At 34.9% G+C, this 11,550-nt stretch overlaps 1 long non-coding RNA gene across 1 annotated transcript; it reads left to right on the top strand.

Moving 5' to 3' along the window:
- Nucleotides 1-5,218: 5,218 nt before the first annotated feature.
- Nucleotides 5,219-11,328, top strand: LOC107783819 (uncharacterized). Its single transcript, XR_012710296.1, has 2 exons — nucleotides 5,219-5,378; nucleotides 10,686-11,328. It is a non-coding gene; the product is annotated as an uncharacterized LOC107783819 (long non-coding RNA).
- The last annotated feature ends 222 nt before the right edge of the window (nucleotides 11,329-11,550 follow it).

The following is an 11,550-nucleotide window of genomic DNA, read 5'->3' as shown; positions in this document are numbered from 1 at the left end:
CTATTCATATCAAATAAAGAGGAGACAATTCACTATATTCAAACCTATTCAACACCATCACTGTAACAGTCCAATAGTCCAACATCACTTACAACACATAAGTGCAAACTCAAAGGCTAAAAATGAAATATACTATAAACTATATAACTAACTACTCATGATAATTAACGAGAAAAATGTGCAGGAATCGCAGGAAGACCAATAGCCTCTGCTTGAAGGAACAAAACAGCCATTTCAGCTTGATTCCATAAAACTTCAGATCTACATTTACTCAGGATTCAAATGTCTTTACATACCTGAAAATGTGAAGAAAACAACAGCAAGGTAATCAAAGGTCCAGCAGCAGTAACAAACAGCAGAGTCGAACTCAAATCCAATGAAATAGTGCACCAAAAACTGCTCAAACCCAGAAAATACAATTTAGCATACCAGATTCCAGTATCAAACACACTTTCAAACAAGCAAACACCAAAACCTAGCCTTAATGACTAAATCTCAAGCCATTTCGAAGTCCAAACCTTCAGGAAATTGATTCAATAGGAGAAGGATTTCAGATTATCAAGCTAAAATTCAATGGAACAGTGTTTTTCCTAGAGTTTTCAGCCGTTGAGGATTTTTTAGGATTCTTAGCTCTTAAAAATCTGAATTGAGCTACAAGTAACTATGCCTTTATAGGCAAGTCACTAGGGCAGCTTTGGGGTTTAGTTTATTTCATTTTAGTCCTTTTCAGCTTTTCCTTTTGCTTAAAAGGGCCCCGAATTACTGACTTGTGGATCAAGTTAGTACATTCTGCAACTTCTAGGCAACTTCTTAGCAGTTAACTCAGAGATTCCCTATGTCTTTTACCCAAACTAACCCTTAATTGCCTTGTTTTTACATTGAACTCATATGAGTTGGGGTCAATTTGACCCAAGGTTCCAATTCAAAACTGGACCAATCCCTTCCCCTCGGCCCCAATTCTAATTCAAAAGCCCCAACACAAGAACTATAGGTAGAACTAATGAGCAGAATACAATATGCAAGCTCAAACAAATCGTAGGCCCAAAGAACATTTTCACAATTAACCAGTTAACCAAATGTCTTGCTAAACAGACACTAACCAAAATGACTAAAACAATTTCCAAAACTAAACATGCATGACTGAATGGAAACAAGAAATAAAAATAAAAAATAAATAAGAATTCTGGAGAAAAGAAGAATTAGAGAAATGGGTAGAGGGAAAAACAGAAAGAAAACTAATTTGAACAAAGAAGACAGAACGAGATTACCTACTAGGACTCGAGCGATTTGAGGAATGGGATTTGAAACTTCAAACTCTTCGGATTTTCTGGCCTGCTACGATGTTAATCGTGTGTTCTTAATAAGAACACACGAATAACCTCGAAACGGACCCAAATCTTCAAGCAGAAATGAACCGGGGACCTCTTGGGAATCAGGGGTTTATTTGGATTTAAGATTCGAACAGTTCCTGGGTGATTTGAAGGACACAGAGTGAGGATTTGGAATGAGGGAGGGAAGACGGTCCTAGGGTGTCAATTTGGGGTTGAACAAAGGAGGCGCCGCCACCGGAGAAACTGTGGCGGTGCTAACGTTTCCACCTATAAACTGAGATTCGAGAGGTTCTGAGTATATTTGAAGGAAATTGAACGGATATCTGGGATGGGGTGGTAGAGGGGAACATTTAATGTAAGTCTAGTGTCGATTTGAGGTGGCGCCGCCACCAATGGCGGTGGGAATCCACCGGCGGCTTCTAGGGTTTCTCGTTGGTCTCTGGGATGGGTATTGAGAGAGACAAGTGAGGGGTAGGGGGTAATAGTCTCTTAGGACCGTTATATATTAAAATGAAGTTAGTTCTGGACCGTCAGATCAACTAACCTCGACGGTCGAGATCAAATAATAACAAAATGATGTCATTTCGGATGAAAGGGTGACCGGATCGGGTTGGACGGGTCAGGGGCTGGGTTATGGACTGGGTCAGCCGGGTTTTGCACTGGAAAATTTGGGCCTGGGGGTTTAATTTGAAAGCTGGCCCAAAAATACAAACTTAATTCAAAATTCCTTTTCCTTTTTCTCTTCTTCTTTTTTTCGAAAATTAATTAAAATCAAAATTAATTCCTAAAACTAAAAAAATAATTAAACCTAGAATGATAATTAACACAATTAATTTAAAACAAATTAACAAAAAACAAAAAAAAACAAAAAAACACTACTCAAAATCAAAGCTAAAATTAAAAGTGCAAATTAAACTAAATTTCCTGTGATTTTTCCATTTTATGCAACAATTAATTTTCTAATTGATACTAAAATGTAAAATTAACCCTAAATGCAAATGCAACATATTTTTTTTGTATTTTTCACTAATTAGAATGCACAAACAAAGTGCAAACAATTAACAGAAAATGCCACGAAAATCCCCAAAACTGCAAACACTGAAAGAAATTATTTTGTTTTGAACTTATGGGAGTAATTCATATAAGGCAAAAATCACGTGCTCACACCCATGTGGTTGCTTGAAACTCGAGCAGGCTCTCCTTTAATTTTTGGGAGGCATCAGAATTTAGTGTATTGAAACCCTTCATGAATTCCTCTACTTCCCACTCATCTGGAATCGTTGGTAGCAACATCCTTTCTTTTGGATCTGGATTACGAATTCCTGCAACAGCTTGAATTCTCCTTGAGAAATTCTGAATATATCTGCTTTTTTGGCCTAGAACTTTCTTGCTCCAACATCAGTTTTGGCGAACGAATCTGCGAGTATTTCAAAAGAATTGATTGAATGCTCGGGTAAGAGAGAATACCATGTCACGACACCCTTCGTGAGGGTTTCACCAAACTTTTTCAGCAAAACTAACTCTATCTCGTGCTAAGCCAAGTCGTTTCCTTTTACTATTGTGGTGTAGGTCGTGATGTGCTCCTATGGGTTCGATGTCCCATCATACTTCGGAATATCCGTTATCTTAAACCTCTTTGGGATTAACTTTGGTACCGTGCTTGGTTTAAACGACAACTGTGTATACTTCCTCGAATCTGTCCCTTTTAGCACTAGCGGCGCACCTGGGATCTGATCCATCCGAGCATGTAACTCATTCGCATTATGGTCCATTCATTCATTCATTCATTCATTCATTCATTTCTCTCATGAATTCATGATCTCGGTTTTGAAAGGATCATTCAAGTTATTGTTCCCAGATCCGCTACTGGTCCCTCCCATTTTGTCAAAATCGACTTCATCCCTCGGCGTGTTGTTATTGGTCCTTTGAACCATCTGATTTGTGGGAACATTGGGAGGAACCAGAGCCCTTCCATTAACGTTATTGGAAGCACCTGATAATGCCTACTTTAATTCTGTCATCATACGATCTTGCTTCGAGAGGTGATCCATAATCGTCTTTTATTGTTCTCTCAAGATTTTGAGTGTTTCGACAACATGCTCATCCTCTGCATCATCAGGAGTTAGGCCCCGCACATGCTGAGGATATTATCCTTCACAAACCAAGGTTGCTTCATCCCCTTCGTTGCAAGTTTCGTTGGCTGAATCATCATGTTGAAACACATCTTTCCATTCATCTTATGCTCCAACATTATAAATATCGTTGACATTGTTAGCTGCCATAACTGATTTTTACTCTGGAAAAATTCAAAACTTGTTAATAAAAAAACGAATGGATCAAAGTAATTATGCAGTTGCCTATTCCCCACGGTGGGTGCCAAACTGTTTATCCGTAAAATGGTATATTGAATTTATAACATGGTTTATAGATAAGCGAATCAATTTGACCCAAGGATGATAAATAAATTAGGACGAAAAAAAGATTGCCAAATGAAATTAAAGAAGATAACAAGTTTGACTAAGGACGTATCCTTTCCGATGACAAGACTAAATGCAACGTTTAAGTGCTTCAATTGAGCGTAATAAGAGAATAGATTATAGCTTTTGTGTGAAGAATGTTTTATGTCCCTACAATGGTTGTTAATCCTCCTATTTATAGCCCTATTGAGGGAGACAAGATCCTCAAATCAAGTTCCTCTTGAATGAAAATAAAATTGTCATTGACATATGCATAACAATTGCTCTTGAATGTTTATATTCTTTATAACGGTTGCTCATTAAATGCTACTCGATATCAAATCATTGAATCTTTATTGTCAGCTACTCTGCCTTCGGGATCCGTCTAACACCAGTCACACACTCGCGTCAGGTGCCAGCTGACTCACATTTTACCTATCTTTGGTTCCACGTGTCATCTCATCATTCCGCCAACTGTAACTAACCAATTTTACCCATATATATAACGTCACTACACTTTTCACTACGTGTTATATACTAAAGCATCTGCAATGCTAACAACAACTTGAGTGAAGTGGTTTTGGCTCAGCTGCTTCAAAATTACCTTTTGAATTTATATTTACCAAATCTATTAAGCAAATCATGTACGTAATATTTATGTATAGAGATAAGTTCTCTGATTTGCTCCGAGAATTTTGACAGCTCCGGCACCATCTGCATCGCACTTTAATATTATGGTGATATTGGAGAAATTTGGGTGTAAAACATTCGTTTTATTTTTTGTCCCTAATGAGGTTATCAAGAACACATACTACCTATATTTTCATGACAAGAAAAGCTCAACGTACCCTTAGACTGGTCTCTATATAAAAGTGTGCATTTTTGGTTGTAGCAGGAAATTAGTAAACTTTTGTTTCTAAATATTTTTTGAGCAGAAAGACATGAGGCAAAAGCTGCAGTACCTCCACAATCAACATTTTTAGCTGGGTCGCTACTTTTCATGTCAAAATCAGGTCCAAAATTTGTGTAACTTTGCGATTTCTTTAGTTCTTTCTCATTTAGTACAAGTACATCAGGAATTCTTTTTCTCATAGAATACATTTCTTCCCTCTTCTTTTTGATGAAAAAGGAGGGGTTATTGATGAAGAGAGTGGGTTTCTATGATTTTTGATGGTATATTGGCCTTGCTGCTGGTAAATGAGAAGGTGGTAGTGGGTACCCAAATGCAGGTTTAAAAGAACGATCCCATTCGACATAGGTTAGGGGTGAATCTGTCAACTTTATTAATAGTAAGGTTATATTACTTTATTGTATTATATATTATTATTTCTATACTTTAGAAGAGCAAGACTTTCGACATGTCTGCTTCAAATCTTTTTAAAGAAGCTTGAGGGCAATTCAGTTATTTCACAACAGTTTTATACATGCTCTTTTGTGTGCTCCCCAGATACTACGTGTAGTTTTTAAGCTACTCCCACATGTATGCTTCACTTTTTTTCTCTTCTAATATATCGTATACAATGGAGTTACAGAGCTTACTCAGAGCTTACTCAGATTTTCTACTGTCTTCTCAAATCTCTTCAACTTGCAGGTAAATTTCTTACTCTTTAAAATTAATTTTGTTGATATCTATGTGTTTTTTCTCCTTTTTTTGTTCCAATTTGTTTCAACCCATATACAATTCTTTTTGTATCAATGGCAATAGAGGTTTACCGCAAATTCATGAAAATAAACTGAATTAAAGACAGATTTTGTCTATATTCAAGAAGATCCGAAAATTTTCGAGTTAGGGTTTTGATGAATGAAATTGGGAGAACGTTCTTTGTTTTTTTTTTGTGGAGATGAATTGAAATTCAGAGTTCAGCTTTGAGTATTCAATTTCTTTCAAAACTTGTATTGCAAATGTTTGTCTTCTCGCTCTAAAGTGTAGCTGTATGTATTTTTTTTTCCTTGGTTCTTCTTTTTCTTTGGGTCATTATTGTTAGCTTTGAAATTTAATGGTTCCTGATATCTTTTTCTCTCATTTTTTCTCTTTTTTCCCCTTTGTATTCTTTTGGCTAATTCTGAAGTTTAGTGGTTATTGCATGTTCTCTTCATCTGTTTCTTTTCTGATTTTTTCTTTTCCCTTCTCTTTTTTTTTGGTACTTTTCATGATTTTTAATTTTGTAATAGAATCGTGTAGTAAAACTGCATTTTTAAACTCTAACCTTGATGAGTTTTGAAGGTTTGTGCTTTCCTGGGTGCTTCACGTACTTGTTAATTTTGCAATTTGAAGGCTGTTATAATGGGAGAAAAATAAGGTTAATCATAATATTTTAACAGACTGAAGCATCAATTTGGTGAAGGTGTTTCTAAAGCTCTTATCAAAGAAGTGTCTTAAAATTTTTACTGTCTTAATAATTTTTTTAACAACCTTTTAGTATTAAATGGCAATTGAGAGTCAAAAACAATGAGCCCAAGGAGCAACTTGATTTTGATTAAAGAAACAGAGTACTTTCATTGGTAAATTTCTGGTGTCCTAGGTATTTTCACACACTAATGTGGCTGAAAATCTTGACTTTTGATGTGGAAGTTTTTAATTATTAAATAGTAGTCTATTCCCAAGTTTCATATATGTTTTGTTGGTGTGTTTTCTTCCCGTTAAATGACTTTGATGATCTATCTTTGCGTCAATGATTACTGTGAGTGTATTCGTTAGATGTTAGTTATTATAAAAAAGTCTGTGGTAATTAGTTTTCTTAATTTCTTGAAATGGTTGATGCATAGGGCACTATGGTTGTGTTGATGAACAAAGAACTTTATTTGAAAAGGATTACTATTCACCTATGTCTAATTTTCTTTCATGTGTTACAAGAGATGATCTATATAATGAGAATGACTAATGGATTTATACCTACATACAATGACGTTTAGAGTAATGGTAATAGACTGGATACATATCAAATTTTATATAGTGAATCTAACCATTATGGTCCCTATATGCAGCATGTTGGACTATTATGAAGCAAATAAGTTTGACCTTAATAAAGTGAATATTTTTACTTGCTAAGAGTAATAAGAGAATATACAACGGATTAGAAAATTATTAAAATTGACTTTAGTCATTAAGAAATCAACATGTTGAATCAATATTTTGGATATCATTTTGCTGATTATATGTATTGATGAGTATTGAAGCTACAAGTGCTTTCTCAGTTGAACATTTTTTAGTATGCATATAGTTGTTGCTTGTGACTTTTACTTTGATAGTTCTTAGTCCCTAACTAGCAAATATTCCATACATCCCAAAAGAAAAAGAATTACTTTGATCTTTATGGTTGGAGGTTCTTGATGTGTGTTTTAGAGTGGAGGTGGATAGGAAAGCCTTCTTTTAGTTTATTTATTCTAATAACTGTAAATATAGGAATGCTTTGTACCATGGATTTTATTGAAAGGGTCCTCCAAATAACATAATTAATTATTTTCGCAATTGTTTTAACTTAGAGGCTAGAAGAAAAACTATTTTTTGCTAATTTTCTTGACTATGTTAGCTGGACTACGCCGTAATGCATACAGAATTAGTTGTCAGCTTCACATTTAATAAGGATATTTCTTTCTTGTAAGAATATTGAGTCTTGAGTCTGGTCCAGTGAGGCATCAAGTGCTTCTGTAAAGGATCATTGGAATACCATACATTTTAGAGTTTATCAATTTGCTCTTTAAGTTAAAGAATTAGTTTTTATATCTTGCCAATCCAACCACAAACCATATCCTGTTTGACTGTCTTCTTTATATATGAAGGTAAAATTGTGTGTAAAATCTATTTGAAATAGCCATCTTACATGTCACTTTTGTCAATCGAGAACTTTATACCTTGGATAGTAGTCATAAACTTTTTTGTTGTGTAAAGGCTCATTTAAGTTTATGACCTTCCAATAGAGCCATGAGTTCAGACTGTATTTCTCTATTATTAAGAGATCTTCCCTTCCGCAGCAGATTAAGAGGTTGAACATACCCAACATGGTGCTAATGTGAATACAATGATCAGGATCTGTAAGGGCTTGCCTGTTCGCATATCTTTTTTTTTTTCCTTTTTCATGTTGGATTAAAGAGACTCTAACAATATCTTTGTTGTATTTGATCGTGCAGGTATGTCTTATTTTAGAAGCTACCTCACGCATAAAGTAATATGAAAGTAATATGATGGTTAATATAAGATAGTATCATAACAGTTGAAACTTGCTGATAGGTTTATTTCTTTTTAAGTAATATGTATCCGGTCTATTTGGAATATGGCATTTATGAGGATGAATCTCACTAATAAGTTGTCTGATGTTAATACTCCTGGTGGAAATTTTCATCTTATATATACATTCTCTACGCTTCAGGTCATATCTGTACTCTTGGTGGTCTGTTAGGTTTCCAGAGCATTGTTCTCACTCTTTCTCTATTGTAGCCTCTGGAATCACATAAGTTTCCTTAGGGTTCAATTATTGGGTTTTAGCTCAGGTAATCTGCTTCAATTTGATTCCCGTGATTCTTTTTCTGCGATGCGTTTCTTGGTATTACAATACAAAATAGGGGTACTACATACATTTCACTTATGTGAGGTTACCTGTCTTCTAATCTGAACCACCACGTTTGCTGTATGATCTATCTTCTCAAAGATTCTTTCTCACTTGGTAAACCAATATTTAAGTTCTAAACGCCAATTTTCTCATCTCGCATCGTCTCTATGCTTCTCCCATTAGATCCATCAACATTAGATTTCACGCCCTATTTTGACATGGTGCTTTGTAGGATCTTTTCCGCAATTTTTACTAAGTAGTAATTGTTTTAGTTACTTCTTCTGTTCACCTTTATGTTTTGTGGCAAAAAGTTTTGATTGGGGTGTTTTTGGTGTTTAGTAGAACTGTTTTGAATATGTGAAGAAAGACCAGATCTTATAACGCTCTCAAAGTGAGTTTTCCTATCCAACTATCCAATCTTGTGCTTACTCCTATTTGGAAATTCTCAATACACTGCTAGAATTGGAGATGGATTTAGGAGGTTTCAGGTAAGGTTCACCTCATATCTTAAAAGACCCAATGCAATTTTGTTGCTTTACTGTACATAGAGACTTGGGTCGTTATACCTCATTCGTCTTACCTGTTAAGATTTAAAAGACATGAATAGCCTTTCTACTTTCAGAAGTTCAAAATAGATCACACACCGTGTGAACTGCATAAATATCTGGTATGAAACTCAATCTCTTATGTTAGATTCATAATCAATACACTTGTCAGTTCTCACAGATTTATGTATCAACCTCTATTATTTGAGCTATGATAAACAATTATTTCAAGTAAAAGTGCATTAGATTAGATTAGAACTCTTGATATTACATAATCTGAAATGAAGGTAATAAAAAAAGGACAAAATTAATACTTCAGCCAACCCTAATTTATCTTCTTAAGGGAGATCTATAATTCCAGATTAAAGTATTGAATGTTGGTTTAGATAGAGTAGTACACTTTTAGCCACCATCGAATAGAATTAGATAAAAAAGAAAGAAAGAAAGAATAGAATTAGGAATATTCTACTTTAGTATACACCCTTATATGAGTATGTGATGCATACCGACCTATCTTTCAAAGATATTCTTTGTTCAAATACAACAACTAGGTGAATAGGCAATGCCTCTACATAGCCAGATAAACATCAGTTTAAGTAGAAGAACATTAGGTGCTTAAATCATAAACAGGAAATTTTTTGATTTACTGATTATGCATGTGTATCTTTTTTCCTACTATTTTGTTTAGCTATCTTTTATGGCTATTTGCTACAATACAATAAAGCTGTAAAGTTTATTCTTTTAAAACCCTTTTTAGCCCTTTCTTTTGTGTAGTGGGCGATTGAAGAATGAGGGGGTTGAAGTAACTATTTATTTGGAATTGTAATTTCGAGCCTTTGATCTTGTACTTATCATTCCTAATTGTCTATGTGATGACCTATTGAACAACCTAAGTGTATATGAGTAATATCATTGAACTCAATTGGGAATCTTTGCTCTATATTACTAAATTTAAACCATAAATTTATGGTTAAATATGCTATTATAAGTTTAAAGCACGTGCTAGCTATTGTTCTGGTCCACTTATGGTAGGAAATATCAGTTACTTTTTGACAAGGACATGCTACTTTGTTCAGTGATTATGGATTTAACCTACTTTGATTCTAATATTTTCTATTTTTTCAAGTTGATCTTGGTTCTGCAATTGTGAAGAGTTCGACTTATTCATACTAGATGTAAGCTATATACTTAATTCTCCAGTAGTTGGTCTACGTCTGGTAGCTTGTCTACCTCTAGAACCAATGCATTAGTAATAATAAGATGATATCACTATGAGATGGAAGAATTTGTATGGTGTTATCCAACGGCACTGTCTCTGATTTACCTTTTCATTGTAGCTTCTTTTGGATATGCACATATAGACATAGAGGGAAATTCGAAAGGGTGAGCAAGATGATATTTGTTGTCATTGTTTTGTAAACCAGCTTATATCTATTTTGAATTCTAAAATATTTGATTGCTCATTGTGATCATCGCAAATATACATTTCTATAAGTTGTTGTGCTTCTGCTAAAAATGACATTGTATTTCTTGGTGCATCTGTACTATAGAAAAGACATATTATATGGTATTGAAACAAAAAAATCCTAAATAGAGTGGAACGGATATAGATCATTCATATCATTGATCCCCATTAGTTTGGTATTGAGTCATCTTTGAGTGACTGATTAATTATCTTTTCTAGAATGTAGAAATATCTTGCTTCTTTGTAGTTGGTTTAAAGAATTTACTTTATCTAATTTCAGATGTCGAGTTGTCAAATAACAGACAGACGAGAATTTTGACTTGCCTCCCTTTTTTCTTTAGGTTTTCTTGGTACTTTTGCCATGCTCAGTCTGTCGTTCGGCCACAACTTACAACTTGCATCTGCTTTGTTGTGCCTGATGGGTGGTAGTGCTACGCAGGCAATAGCAGATGTTACTATTGATGCCTGTGTCACAGAGAACAGTATAAGCCATCCTTCTCTTGCCAGTGACATGCAAAGCTTGTGTGGAGTGAGTTCTTCAATCGGGCAACTGATTGGGTACACTGTCAGTGGATTTTTGGTTCATCTAATTGGATCTATGGTTTGGTATCACTGGCTTAATTCGATCATTATTGATGGAATATTGAGCTAGAGTTTCGACGTGTGAGCTTAGTGTCATTAAATTTATAGTTGAGGGTATTGTTGACTTTATACTTATACATGCCTTCCAGTGGCAATAGAACAACCACGTCTATTTATATCCAGTTCGTTAGTTGATTGGAGTATAGTGATGATTCCAGGTATAGTGAATGAACCGCTGCATAGTTGGGCGTAGAGAAGGAGGAGAAGATGCAAGATATGTTTTTTTCTCTGTCTTCTTCTCCTGAGACGAGTTGCTAAAGGGCGTACTGGCGAAACTATAATGCAAGATATGTAATTTATCTTCCTATTTATTCCTCTAAGTTTCTGAATAATTTTAATGAAGATGTTGTTCTCATATAGGAAGGCAAGTTACCTTTAAGATTATAGTTTCGCCTTTAGGCACTATCACACCTCCTTTTTCCGCCCCCGCGGGGGTGAAGGAGTTTTTCCAATTAAAGGACAATCGAAACGGGATTTGTTTATTTATTTCAGAGTCGCCACTTGGGAGATTTAGAGTGTCCCAAGTCACCAGTTTAATCCCGAATCGAGGAAAAAGGTGTTAGG

Source organism: Nicotiana tabacum, chromosome 6, assembly GCF_000715075.1.
Source record: "Nicotiana tabacum cultivar K326 chromosome 6, ASM71507v2, whole genome shotgun sequence".
NCBI classification, from domain to species: domain Eukaryota; kingdom Viridiplantae; phylum Streptophyta; class Magnoliopsida; order Solanales; family Solanaceae; genus Nicotiana; species Nicotiana tabacum.
Note: the sequence above shows the minus strand (reverse complement) of the source record. Positions and strands in the feature narration are given on the sequence as shown.